General features: G+C 33.2%; 1 protein-coding gene across 9 annotated transcripts in view; it reads right to left on the bottom strand.

Moving 5' to 3' along the window:
* Window positions 1–14,179, bottom strand: part of TBC1D5 (TBC1 domain family member 5) — a 336,845-nt gene that overhangs the window by 271,530 nt on the left and 51,136 nt on the right. The window contains exon 1 of one of the 9 annotated variants that reach the window (XM_081343523.1): window positions 11,289–11,440. The exons of the other annotated variants lie outside the window; for them this stretch is intronic. The gene's annotated coding sequence lies outside the window, so the exon portion shown is untranslated. Of the gene's footprint in view, window positions 1–11,288; window positions 11,441–14,179 lie in introns of those variants that run through there. 9 annotated transcript variants of the gene reach the window in all.

The raw sequence follows: 14,179 nt of genomic DNA, 5'->3' as shown, positions 1-14,179 counted from the left end.
AGCTTGATACATTTTGGTATTCTGAGTAGTATAAATTTATCAGTATGTAACATAGAACGTGCATGGTGCAAAAAAAAATTATGACCATAAACCAAAAGCATTCCGTGCCTTCAATCAAACCATTGTAATTAATATGAAATTCTAAATACAGAATACAATGCCACATAAATACTATAACAGCCAAGTCCTGTCTAGGAAGCCATATGTTTTTTCCCATTGTTCAAAAAAGGAGATGACTTCCCGTCACTTATGTTTCTGATTAGCAAGGTGATTTATGCCACAATCACTAAAAATGCCAGCAAGTGAATGAGAAAATGCATAGTGACTGCACCAGATGTGCACAATAAACAGGAATCCCATTGTAATCTCTGGTACTTAGTTTATATGAAGGTAATGTAAGAAACACTCTTGAATATAGCAAAGTCACTCTTTTTTTAATATTTGACTATAAATGATATGAAATAAATTGTGTGTTTTATACTTTATGGCATGCATACATTGATAAATTAGGTACAGTTTTGTATTCTGACTTATCTTCAAGACAAACCTGGCTAAGATCATGGGGATTAATTGCTTCAGAAGTGTGAAATGCAGCTTTTCCATTCTTTTCTGCACACTCAGTGAAGAAACAATGATTAATCACTGTTTAACTATTCTCTAGAGAATCTACAAGATTGCCAAAGCAGAACTTATCCTCATAAATCCAAAAAAACAGAGGTTTAGATTTGTTGCCAGTAACTGAATGAACACGAACTTAAAGCCATTCGTTATCAGATTAAAACCATGTCAAAGCTTTAAAACACTACAACCACAAAATTCTCTTTAAATCTTCAACTTAACAACATGGATTGCATTAACAAACCACGTAATACCCCAAGCAGATACTTTAGTGTTTTGATCAAACATCTTCTAAATCAGACCTTATGTCAAAAAATATTTTACATCTATTATATTCAATCAAAAATATAAGAAAAATAATAAATCTCTATTTTAATACAAACAGGAACAGTTCCCAATATAAATGAAACTCATTCTTTTCTACTTTTTTGATATTTTTTAAAAATCAATTTTATCTCCATATTTGCTGTGTTGCACATAGAACAATCCAAAATGTAGAAATGAACATATTGTTGATCATTTTATACTTGTAATACACATTCTGTTTTAGATAGAATGACACTGAAAAATGTTTCTAGCTTATCGGAATTAAAAACAATGGAAATTCTCCCCCATCAAATAGGCCGCCTATTATAGAGACTGCCATGTAATCTGACCTCATCTTTAATTATGTGCAATGTTTGTACAATAATACAAGTAATTGATTCGTGGGTTGCACAGGTCTCATGTAGCAGGATAGAATATAGTTTAATCCTTCAATATTTACTTCTTATACAATATAGATTTGCGCTTTCAATTCATCACAAAAATGAAGAACTGACTTTTATGTTCTAAAAGTCTTGAAATACAGTTATTCATAATCATCAGTTGTTTGAAAAGGGGGCTAGTAATATACCGGTTTGATTTCTTTAGTCTTTTTGTTCTATTTCTTTTGTTTTACTTCTTCAATTGTAATTCATAAAATGTTAACAAAGTAATAGTTCACTTCCCTTTCAAGTCTGCCTTGCCACTTTACTCTATTTTAATTCTTATCAGTCCTCCAACCAATATAACAATCTGATATGTAAATCATAATTTGAATCAACAATATATATAAAAAATTGACAACATGAAAATATGCAACAAAAGTCAAAAATATCAAAATCCAGACATTTACAAGGTATAATCAATGGAATTTTCCATAGGATTTAAAATTAAGCCCTAAAATGTAACTTTTGATCATATGATCAAAATATGATGCTTGACAACTGGTTCATAGTTATGCTGATTGCAGTGATCACCTTTTGCAACCTTCTGGATAAGCAAAATCAATGGGAAAACTAGATTCAGTTAACAACCACAATGATTCACTTAACAACTGTGGGAAGAAAGATCGTAAAATGGGGCAAAAATCATTTTATATCTGTCCAACTTATTATCAGAAATGTTAGGCTCAACTGTGGTTGTACGTCAAGGACTACCTATAGTAAGCTTTCCTAAATTTTCATCTTTCATAAATGCACATACTGTCTAAATTCTATTAAAACAAAACTGAGAGTCACATACCTACATTTACAATATTAGCATGTGATGTGGTGAGACCATCCTGTACTTAAGAAGCATTCATTATGATTCTGGCTTTCATCAGAAACATGTTCTAAATATTCCTAGATATATATGAGAGTGGGATCTGTGGAATTCTTTGGGCTTGTTTTCTTGCAGCTATTTCATTACCAAACCAGGTAATATCATCGGTGTATGAGTGTGACTGCACATATTCAGACTTTTCTGTGATAATTATTGATTTATATATAAAATGTGCAATCTATAATACAAATTATAGCAGTCTCCCCTAAAAACTCAAATTACATCCTGGTAGCTGAAACTTATGCGACTTGTAGACTAACACACATGGAAAGTTTCAGGTTGAAGAGTACTACATCAATTGTTCCAATTTTTGTTTTCTAATGTTTGAAAACAGGATATTTCTATTATAATTTGAAAAGTTTGGTACACAATTTGTTTCCACGGCGTGTAAGATCTTAGGTATCTGAAAATCTATCTAGAGTTGTTCTGTTTAATGTTAATCATTTAGGAGTTATATTGCAAAAGTTGTAAGAATAGATACAACTATATATCACAATATCCACATAAAAAAGTTACTGCTAGTTATATATTGCTATCAAGGGACTGCAATAATTTATGTAACATCTGTTTTCATATTTTCCTAATTAACATAAATATTTAATACGTAAAAGCTCAGGCCACTTCTCCTGCAACTGACTCTCCTTTTTAAAAAAAGTCAGTATTTTCAAAAATAGAAAGATGTTTATATTTAATTGGAAACATGAATAAGTAAAATGTAAATCAATATTCTTATGAAATTTTAGGTGAAATCAGTTGAAATATGTGAAAAAATATGCTATAATAATTAATAGAAAACATTGAAAAACTAAGAGGGCATGAATACTAACAAGCTATAATAGTATTCAGGAGAATACTAAATTCATGTGAGGATGAAAAATGATGAGCATGCTAAACTGAGAACTGTGTAAATAATCCATGAAAAACTCAACTATCACCATCATCCAGAAAAATAAGTAACAAAATAGAAAATAATCCTTTTTTAACTAATTTCATCTTTGGTATGAAAAAAGTGCTGGTATTTTTAAATCACTGCCAATGAAATATGAAATAAAATGTTGTTTGTCCATACTAAGAGAGTGGAATGGAGATGCAGCTATAAGGTGGTTCTAGACAGTTTTGTGATCCACACTGCTTATGCAGCTCAGGCTCTTGTACAGCTTAAAACAGAGATCCCAGTCCATGGTCCACCGGGAACTAGTCCATGCAAGCAGCAGGCAAGTGTGTGAAGCTTCATCTTCACATACATGGGACCTAGGCTGCATGCATGAAACCATTCTTCCACTCCCGTCGGTCCATGAAGCCACTAAGGTTGAGGACAGCTGGAAAATTTTGCAATCATATCCAATATTTCTAGCCACCTTGTTGCAAGTAGGTTTGAAACTGAACTGGGCAGTGTTATCAATACAGGTATTCCTTGAGTTAATACAGTTGAATTAGCGACCATTCAAAATTATGACACCCCCGCCCCAGCAGATGGGGGGAATAAAAACCAAACACCACCTCACCCCACCCCTGCTGCCAATCCTCAACAGAAATGCTCACAACAATGAAAACCTTGGGCAGGAGAAAGAGCACCGCCGGGCGGGCAGGCAGGTGTCTTGCTTGGCTGTGGCTTGGGGGGCACTTTTTTTTACTGCCATTGTAACTTCAGTCACTAAGCGAACTGTTGTAAGTCAAGGACTACCTGTACTTCATCACTTTTTCTTTTGGTCATCAAGTTTTTGACACCTTGCTAGGCAACTGGTGGTACTCGGATGTTGCCTTATCCTAAAAGCGGTACAATGGGTGAAAAGTTGAAAAGCCCTGATCTAATCCTCTCAAAGGCAGCAAATGTCTGCCTATTTAAATTGCCCAAAAACCGGTTTCTAAGCCAAATCAAACATTCTGCTGTACTCAGAAATCTCCACTCACTTTGGCTAATGGTTTAGAATTTTCTTGAATTCTCATGTGTATTTTTACATGATTTCATGTCCATTTCTTATGAATTACTTATAACATTTTTTCTTTTTAATACAATTTGTCTGTCTTTACTGTAATATGAATTCTTGGAATTTTATAATGTACACTTTATATCTACAAATTCTCAAGTGATTGCAGAATTTCTCATTTCCCTCACCACCAATGTTTCTGAAAGTAGGCCACACCAGCTGCTTCTTCTGGCAAACTTGAATAGATTCAAGTAAGTGAAAACAATCCCACAGATAAATTGGTGCTAAGCCATTAAATTGTACTTTACAAGGTGTCAAGTACTTTAAATTGTATTCAGAAGGAAAGAGAAAGCCAATGAAGGGCAGAATCACAGGGTAATGTATTGTGGTAGATACCAGTTAACACATGGGCAACTGCATTTTGGACAAACGCGGCAGTCCTATGTAGAACATATTGCAGTAATCTAACCAAGTGGAAATGAGGGCATGAGCCATTGCAAGCAGAGTAGATAGGGTTAGTGTGCCAGTTGCAACTAATATACCAGCTAAATCTTAGCAAACCCTCCCATTCCCCAACCAAGGCTTCTATAGGAACTACAAATGCAAAGGATAGTACTACCATATCAGGATCATCAATGAAGCTGCCAGAACAGCTGATGAACAAGCAGCAAGTCCATCTTATTAGCATTCAGTTTTAACCTGTTCTGGCCTATTCAAGCCTCAAGTTCTCAATAATTTTATCAGTATAGCTGGGAATCTTCACCATAAAAGGAAAACTAAGTGATTTCTCATTTTGAATAATCATTATCTTGACATGTTGTTTTAACCATTTAGTTGTTTCCGACTCTTGGTGACTTTTTAGGCAAATGCTTTCCATGCTGTATTTTGACACATAAGCATAATAAAATACTTGTTTTTGTACTGAATTGTTGTATATTATAATCAAGACAGAAAAGTATGTTTTAAATACTGAAAGTCAACTACATTTTCATTTGAAAATGTGAATAGTTTCAAATTAAATAGGTAACTCCTTATTCATGATATTTAATGTTACTTATTCTTACTCACTAACAAACTTCTTTGAGTGTGTTTATGGGATCGCTAGGAATGCAATATAACTTGAAAACTTATATTTATATAATTCTTAAATTCATTACAATGCACTTTTAGTCCATAAGTTTAGAATTATTTGTACTGTATTAAGTTGCTAAATTGTAAACTTAATTAAAATAAACTTTAATTATAAATTTAAAAATTTAAACATTTTGGAAAAAATCAGACTTGACAGAAAACATGCATTCTTCTCTAATGTCCAAACATAATATACCTTTCATGATAAGGTTACTAATTCATCTCACATTGTGGGTTTAAGTAGCATCTTAAACTGTGTTCTACAACTCTCATGAATTCATTCTCATGAATTACAATGAAGTTCTCTATTTGAGAACAGAGATGTTTGTATTTATAAATGGACTGATATAATTTGAATTCCTGGACTATTACTGTGATTTAAATTCTGTGCTGTTACAAAAGTTTGTAAAGCCCAGAACATATTCATACACAAAGAATAAGATTCTTAACATTCTGCCCATCGCATTTCTATTTATTTCCAGACATCATCTAATTATAATATATAATTACAAATATATACTATATACACCAAATTATAATATTTCATTACAGCTCTTCAGCAGAGTTTGTACAAGCTCACCTCTTTTCTATTCCATGTATTTTATTTTAAGAAATATATTTTCCAATAGGAGGATGTTTTAATCTTTTCCACAAATACTGGTACACAAACATGTTTTAGCATGAGAAAGCGAAATGAATCCAGAGGTATGTAAAAAAGTGATCAAAGTATACTGCGTTAGTCTTCTGTTTCTCTTTTGACAGTGAAGTAATTTTATGATATTTGTGACACAATGAAGGACAAAGATAAGCCAACTGTTTAGATTCTTCTCCTTTATGTTATGGCTTTGATCACTAACAATGCTGCGTGAACAGCCAACAGAAGGCTGACATTTCATAAAATATGCAGTGATAAAAACTAATACTGTAGCATCTGGGAACGATATATAAAATGCAGAAATACACCTAATAACTGTGATCTTAAATAACAAGTTACAAAAAACCCCTAACTTGGATGCATATAGGGAATACTTGACATCAATAGTTTTGCATTCTTAAAAGGTTTCAAATGTTCATCTAAAAAAATATAAATCAATAATTTGCAACCATTTTGCAGGTGCCAAAGTCTAGTCTAAAGCAGGCTTCTAAGCACGGTATTTTTTTATATTTAAATATTACCTACAGTAACTATATAGCTCTGATATATTATTTTAACTTTTCCAGATGTTTTCAATCTCAAAAACTATAAATAGCATTTTTCAGAAAAGCTTTGTAATTGTTTTCTTCCAGCAGAATATATAAAATCCTTCCAAGAAACATTTCTAGTAAATCAAAACACAAAAGTATCTGTTAATTCAAAAAGGAAACAAGTATTCTGAGATTCTTTTGCACATAGCAGCTGGAAAACATGGCTGTGTTTTACTAATGTTTGATGTGAATCTACTCGTTTCACATATTTACCAAAAAACAATTTGTTTTATCAGGATTGATTTGATTAGATCAATTTTGCCTATAAATGTGAAGAAAAGAATTGATGGCCCTATAAAGGAGTTTTCACAGAAGAAGTGGTGATGACAGCAATGGTTTATTATTCATGAAGATGTAAACAATATTTTCAAATTTTTATGCTATTATTAATTTGGTCTGTAACGCTCTTTTTCTTATATAAGTTTGCTTATATATAGTTTCTTGGATATATTTTAAATGAATCCGAACAGTTTCAATCTGAGTGATTCAAAACACTGCAGTGACCCACAATGTTTTTATCTATCCTGATCCTCTGAAGCTGCAACATATTTGTCTGACACAAAATTTCTCCCAAACAGAATCTCATTCAGGCAGTGTATCTCATTACTTGAGTTTCCTTCTCAGTTTCCTGTTCTCACAGAAAGGGAAGAAGGAGCTACAAGCTAAAGTTACAAGGTGAGGAGACAATCTCTGAACATGGATAGGACCTCAACAAAAAATAACTTAAATTTGATAAGAATAACAATAAATTAACTGTTAATTGCCATACCATCTTAAGCAATATTTTTCTATTTTATGTTTTATTAGGAAATATGGTAAGCCTTATGTTGTATGCATGTTGTTGTTGTTAGCTGCGAAGTCGTGTCCGACCCATCGCGACCCTATGGACAACGCTCCTCCAGGACTTCCTGTCCTCTACCATCTTCTGGAGTCCATTTAAGCTCACGCCTACTGCTTCAGTGACTCCATTGTATGCATACCTTTGTTCTATATAAGATTGAGAAACTAACTCAAATATAAAGTTTATACAGACTTATGTCAATTGTCTTTCTGTGCCTATTTATTCAAAATTAATGAGAGCCGTGCAGGTATTTTCAGATTGTACAAAAAATATAGCATTGAAATAGAAAATATTTGAACAACCTTACATATAAATGTTTTTAATTTAAAAGTTTAAATAAATCTCTGTTTAAAAAAACATTAAAAATCAATCTAATGATGTTAAACACGATTTTTTATTTTACAGTTCAAGATTTATGTTGACAATAAAATCAGAAAGCAACAGGTGATTGTTCCTGCATTTTAAGTGATTCCACTGTCTAAGATTAATCTCATAGTTTGGCAAGAGATATATTACAACTCCCTGGAGAACCCCAGACTAGTAAATCCTATCTTTCTTGCTTGCTTTATTTATTTCCCATCCCAATCCCAGCTGACAATGGATAGGATACAACAAAATCCAAAGATTACATTACAAAATATTTCTTATTATAGAAACCAACAAGGAAAAATTAATTCATTAATGGTAGCATTTAATTAAGATTAAAAATATCTGCTGGACCATAACTGCTTTAACAGCATTATTCTGTTAAAAAAAGAGTAAGAGCCATTTATACCTGCTCTTATTGATTGTTCCACAATAGAGATGCTATCACTGAACCTTGGGATGGGGGTCCGCAACAGGCCCTGTATAGATGATCAGATTAGCACATTTTGGTTAGCATTATCCTTCTGCCAATTATCATTCCTGAATAGCTAATGCAGAAAGGTAGCAATGACCCTTTCACTGTTTATATTCACCTTCATTCTTCTTTGAACTTTGCAACTTAAAATCTAATTCTTACGTTATTTTTTCCTCTGATTGTCCATCTCATTTCTATTGATGTTTTAACTTTAGATTGTATGTGGGATGACACAGTCTGATCTTTATAAATTGCTCTGAGAGGTTTTTGGCTAAAAAGGTGAATAAAAATGTTTTTAAAATATAAACTCAGCAACAAGTACTGCTGAGCCCCTGATGAGCACAAATCTGCAGTCTTCCCAGAACAAGGGATAAGAAAGAATGCCCACTTGTTCAGAGAGAACAGTAATAATTTTGGTGAAATTATCAATCTGAAACTGAGGCCTTTTCTCTAATCCAGAGATTTAACTACTATGTTGGATTATCTGTGGTAATGCCAACGAATTCACACATGATTTCCTACTACTCTGAAACACAAGAAAATTGTAAGGTACTCTCGCAAACACTCTCATCCCAAATTAATATCACTTTTTAAGAGCTCTTAGGACTGCTTAGGGTCAGAATTGAACATGTTCTGAGCAACCACTTCATTAATCCAAATATATTTCAAAGCTGCTAGCTTTGCCATTAATTTCCTTCATTCATTTTCAAACGGTTTTCATACACAAAATTTGCTTGGAGGAAAGAGAAACTGAGTATTTTCCTTCCTCACTGGAAAAATAATATATGACATAACATTTTGTACTCAAATTCTAAGGGCTTTTAAAAAATATATGTGTTGTAATTCTGATAACAGTATGTCAGAAAACATGAACTGAAGTTCTTTCTGACCAAGGTAACAAGAGTTACATAGTTTTGGATAATTCCAATAACATTCTTAGATTGCATGAGGCTTTAATCTACATTGTCCCTTACAGACAACACACTTTCTTTATTTGAATGTACAATCATCTTACTCAAAGATGAACACTTCTCTTCACAGCCCCTAATAAAGCAAAAGCTTCTTAACTCCCTAGGTACATTACATGCAAACTAATGTACACTATCATTATTTCCTTGATATCCTCCCTTTCATTTTCTTCTTTGCCCAATATATCACCTGCCAGTAGTCTGAGCAGATATTAAAATTAAACAGGGAATCAAATGAAATTAGATCAAGATCGATAATTTATCCACACTGCTACACAACATCCTTCTTGACTGTAAGATGCTACAATACGTTTAATTTTTAAAAGCTCAATATATTCTCCCTCTTTCTATAAGATTGTGATTTTACTCTAAAAATACAGGTAGTCCTTGTTTACCAACTGCCACAGTAACAACCATTTATTTATGATGACATAAAAAACCCCAGCTTTGTGACCAATCCTCACATCCCATAGACACATGCTATCTGCTTAACAACTGAATGAGTTGCTTAAGAGCAGAATGGGAAGATAACACTGTGAATTTCCACTTATCAACCTAAACGTGTAGCAATGAGTTGCCAGGTGCCTATTATGTTCACAAAGAAACTCTGTGAACAGTTTTATTATTTCAGTTACAAGTTTGAGCTTGCATTGAGAATAGCTAAATTCAGATTATGAGCATAATACCATCCAATAAGAGAAAGAAAATAATTTGACAGTTTTATGTATTTCAGAATTCTTTAAAAAAATTAGAGATTTGAAACACTGTTAAAACTGGATTTGAGAAAAATTCTGACTCTTCTTTGCTTGTAATTGAAGCCCAGTACTGTAATGAATATATCCATGTAATGTCTATGGATTTATGCATTAAAGTCTAGCTTAAACTCTCTAATCATGAGTTTTGCACAATATCCAATTGAGTTTGTTAAATTCAACTTTTAAATCAATGGAATAAGTTAAACAAGTAGTTACACAAATTTCCATGAAAAACAATACAAGTAAATTTGATTTAATCTGGTGACTGAAAGTCCATTCTATTATAGCTTTTTTTAATCACTTTACTATCAGGAGGGTGTTTTCCAAATAGACAGTGGGAGAAAAAAACTAACATTACCTATATATAGTAAATCAAACTAGTCTTATCCGTCCCCCTTTGTTCTTAGATTTTTTTTAGAAGTTACCTTTTAAAAGATTTTTAAAAAAAATACTAGTGAATAAAATGGATTAAAATTAATGACATCAACAATTTTGAGTGCCTTTAAATTCAATAAAACTACTTAAAAGTGAAAAAGCTAAATATTTACCTTCATACACTTATTTAATTTTAACATTATTTTCAAATTTATTCCAGTCTATTAAGATCACTGCATCTTCTAAACCAATTTTAAGAATTTCAAGTCTTAAATAAATACATGACCTAATCTAAGATAGTGTTGGCGACATTAAAATCACTTGCATATGTGAAGAAGTAAAACACTAAACAAGTCAACTGGCAATTCTGAAACCCCTGCATGAATCCAACAACTTTCTGCCCCAAGTCTGGTCAGTTAAGAAATTGAGGTTAACCTTTAATTTTTAATGTCACCTGCAGCCAGTGATTGCTTTTTCTAATGCAAGTGACAGATAAACAGAAAAACAATCCCAAGATGATTCACAAAGCACCGTACACCATAAGTGCATTTTTATTTTTATACCAACTCAATTTCTCAAATGGATAACCAATGTTCCTACTAATTTACATTAGGAACTGAGTGAGGCATGAAAATTGTTCTGATGCACAGACATACTTTAATCTACTATATAGGGTGAAGGATTTTACTAAAACTCTTAAGCAATACAAAATAAATTTAAGATTGAAGAACCTTATCATAGCATTTATTGCAGGCTGGTTATATCTAACCCAAATTGGGGGGAAATCTCCAAAAATAAAGTATATTTACCTTAAAGTAAAGTGACTTTGAATGTAATACAATCCTCTCTTCCCCAGAAGAAAATGGAAAAATTTATTACCTTACCTTAATAATAATAAAGTTGGAAGGGACCTTAGAGGTCCTCTAGTCCAACCCCCTGCTCAGGCAGGAAACCCCATACCATTTCAGACAAATGGCTGTCCACTCTCTTCTTAAAAACTTCCAGTGTTGGAGCATTCACTGCTTCTGGAGGCAGGTTGTTCCACTGGTTAATTGTTCTAACTCTCAGGAAGTTTCTCCTTAGTTCTACGTTGCTTCTCTCCTTGATTAGTTTCCATCTGTTGCTTCTTGTCCTGCCTTCAGGTGCTTTGGAGAATAGCTTGACTCCCTCTTCTTTGTGGCAACCCCTGAGATAGTGGAACACTGCTATCATGTCCCCCCTCGTCCTTCTCTTCATTAAACTAGACATACCCAATTCCAACAACTGTTCTTTATATGTTTTAGTCTCCAGACCTCTAATCATCTTTGTTGGTCTTCTCTGTACTCTTTCCAGAGTCTCAACATCTTTTTTACATCGTGGTGACCAAAACTGGATGCAGTGTTCCAAGTGTGGCCTTACCAAGGCATTGTAAAGTGGCATTAATACCTCATATCATCTTGATTCTATCCCTCTGTTAATGCAGCCTAACACTGTGTTGGCTTTTTTGGCAGTTGCAGCACACTGCTGGCTCACATCTAAATGATTGTCCACTAGGACTCCAAGATCCCTCTCACAGTTATCTTAGCAGAGCATAGCATAGCATAGCATGGCATGGCATAGCTTACTGTAGGTTACATAGCACCATTTCTTAATAACAAATGTTAAATATGAATAAAAAATTATAATTACTCCATCTTAAATGTAAATTATTCATTAAAAAGCTAGAACATTTTCACTCATAACTAAGCTGCAATTCCAGAGCCGTCTCAAACCTCAAAGTCTTCTTTTGTATAACATTTAGACCTCTTTCTAATCCTTACATGGAATAAATCGGCAACCTAAAGGTTTAGCAAGCTGCTTTTAAAAGTCAGAATTAACTTCTACTTCCACAAAATCCCAGAGTTGCCCATTTGTAATAAAGTCCCACACATATTTAGAAGATTGTTCATCCAAAGTATTCTGCAACTCTGCCAACACTTTTTAAGTGCTCTCCTGGTGCAGAAAATATTACTCATTCTAGCCTCCCTGGAATGCTATTTGGTTTTTTCCAATGGAAACCAGTAATAAAAAAAACATCTCAGAGTTGGTTACACTGAGCAGGTCATTATAAAAGATTCAAGTATTAGCCTTCATTATGTGAGAAAATTGTTTAATTTTTCAAGGCAAAAACTAGATTACACATTGTTTGGTTAGCTATTCTGACTTCTACATTCTCTGATGCAGATATAAAGTGTTCTACAATTTTTCTTTGTTATTGTTATTCACAAAACAAATAAAATAAAAAAGATAAGCAACTGCTTTCCTTAAGTGCACAGTTCTTTCTTTTTTGTTAATGTTTGCAAGTACAATCATTATAACATAGGGATAATCCTTTAAGAAGAATCTTTTTAAATGCTATATATTTCAAATATTTCACAATCAACTACTGAATCTATTTTAAGAATGAAAAGTCTCCAAGCAATTCAAAGTCTACCCTATGACTGGTGATGAGGAAAGACCTGTATTGATGTATTAGATGATATACTACTCTCAACAGAGTCAATACTAGATTCCAAGAGTCAATATATTCAGAAGGCATTTATCAAAAAGTTTTAAATGCAACTATAAATGTTGAATGAAAGAAGAAAAGAATTCACGAGCAACAGCTAAGTGCAAAAATGTTGTTATCAACTGTCAGTTATTGGTACAAGAAAGCTAGGAGTATTTCCAATAATTAATTATAAAATATGTTTAATACTGTAGTATCTAAGGCTCTAAAACAGATTTACTATATGCAAATAGGGTGGCTTTTAAATATAATTTTGCAAGAAAAGTGGGTAAACAATTCACAGATATAAAACATTACTAGGTTGTTCATATTATTAAGACTTTTTAAACTGATTGCTAAACAAGTAGCACTCGATTACAACCACTCAGAGACCATTCAAAGATATGACAGTGCTAAAAATGTGAGTTGTGACCAGTCTTTGCATTTACAACCATTATGTGGTCCTCACAGTCACATGATCACAATCAAGGTGCTTGGCAATCAGCTCATAGTTAGAATGGTTACAACATCCCGGGACAATATGATCACAATTTATGATCATCCTAGCCAATTTCTGACAAGGTCAATGAGGAAGCCAGCAGGGAAGGTTACAAATCATGATCACTTGATGTCTCACTTAATAACTACGGTAATTCACTTAATGACTATTGCAAAAATGTCATTAAAATGGGTACAGTCATGTGATTGATGTCTTGCTTAACAACCCCACTGCTTAACAATATATTTTCCAATATTAATTTTGGTCATAAGTGCCACAACACATACTGTTTCTTTAGATTTCTTGCATGCACAGGCCCAAGATATATATTCTATGAAATAATTGAAAATATTTGTAGCTTGGGTTTTAGATTTTGGCAGTGGTTTGCTTCCCAAGCTTGTTTCAATTTAGTTTCTAAACATTTTGCTACCAGATTAGGTAACCTCATCAGCAGAATTTTCTTGTCCTATTTTCCTTAGTTTATAAATATCATGTGTGCCAGTGTGGTCAATTGGTCGTGTGATTGGTTGTCTAGTTGATTGGCAGTTCCAATGGTCTGGTTTCTTATATATTCATATGCTGGATCTAGATCACGGGTCGGCAACTCGCAGCTCCGGAGCCACATACAGCTTTTTAAGCCATCTCCTGTGGCTCCCAGTCCTCCTCCACCATGTGCAGTTCCGAAAAAAAAAGTAGGACTAAAAAAGTTCAGTCAATCAATTCAAACTGCTCACAAAAAAAAACCCTCGCAAAGTTTTAATTGATTGGTTGAACTTCTTTGGTTTGTGGGACTGCACATAAACTGTTTGTGGGACTGCCCACAAACCACTTTGCTTCTTTGGACTG

The sequence above is a fragment of the Vipera berus genome, assembly GCF_964194415.1.
Source record: "Vipera berus genome assembly, chromosome: Z".
NCBI classification, from domain to species: domain Eukaryota; kingdom Metazoa; phylum Chordata; class Lepidosauria; order Squamata; family Viperidae; genus Vipera; species Vipera berus.
Note: the sequence above shows the minus strand (reverse complement) of the source record. Positions and strands in the feature narration are given on the sequence as shown.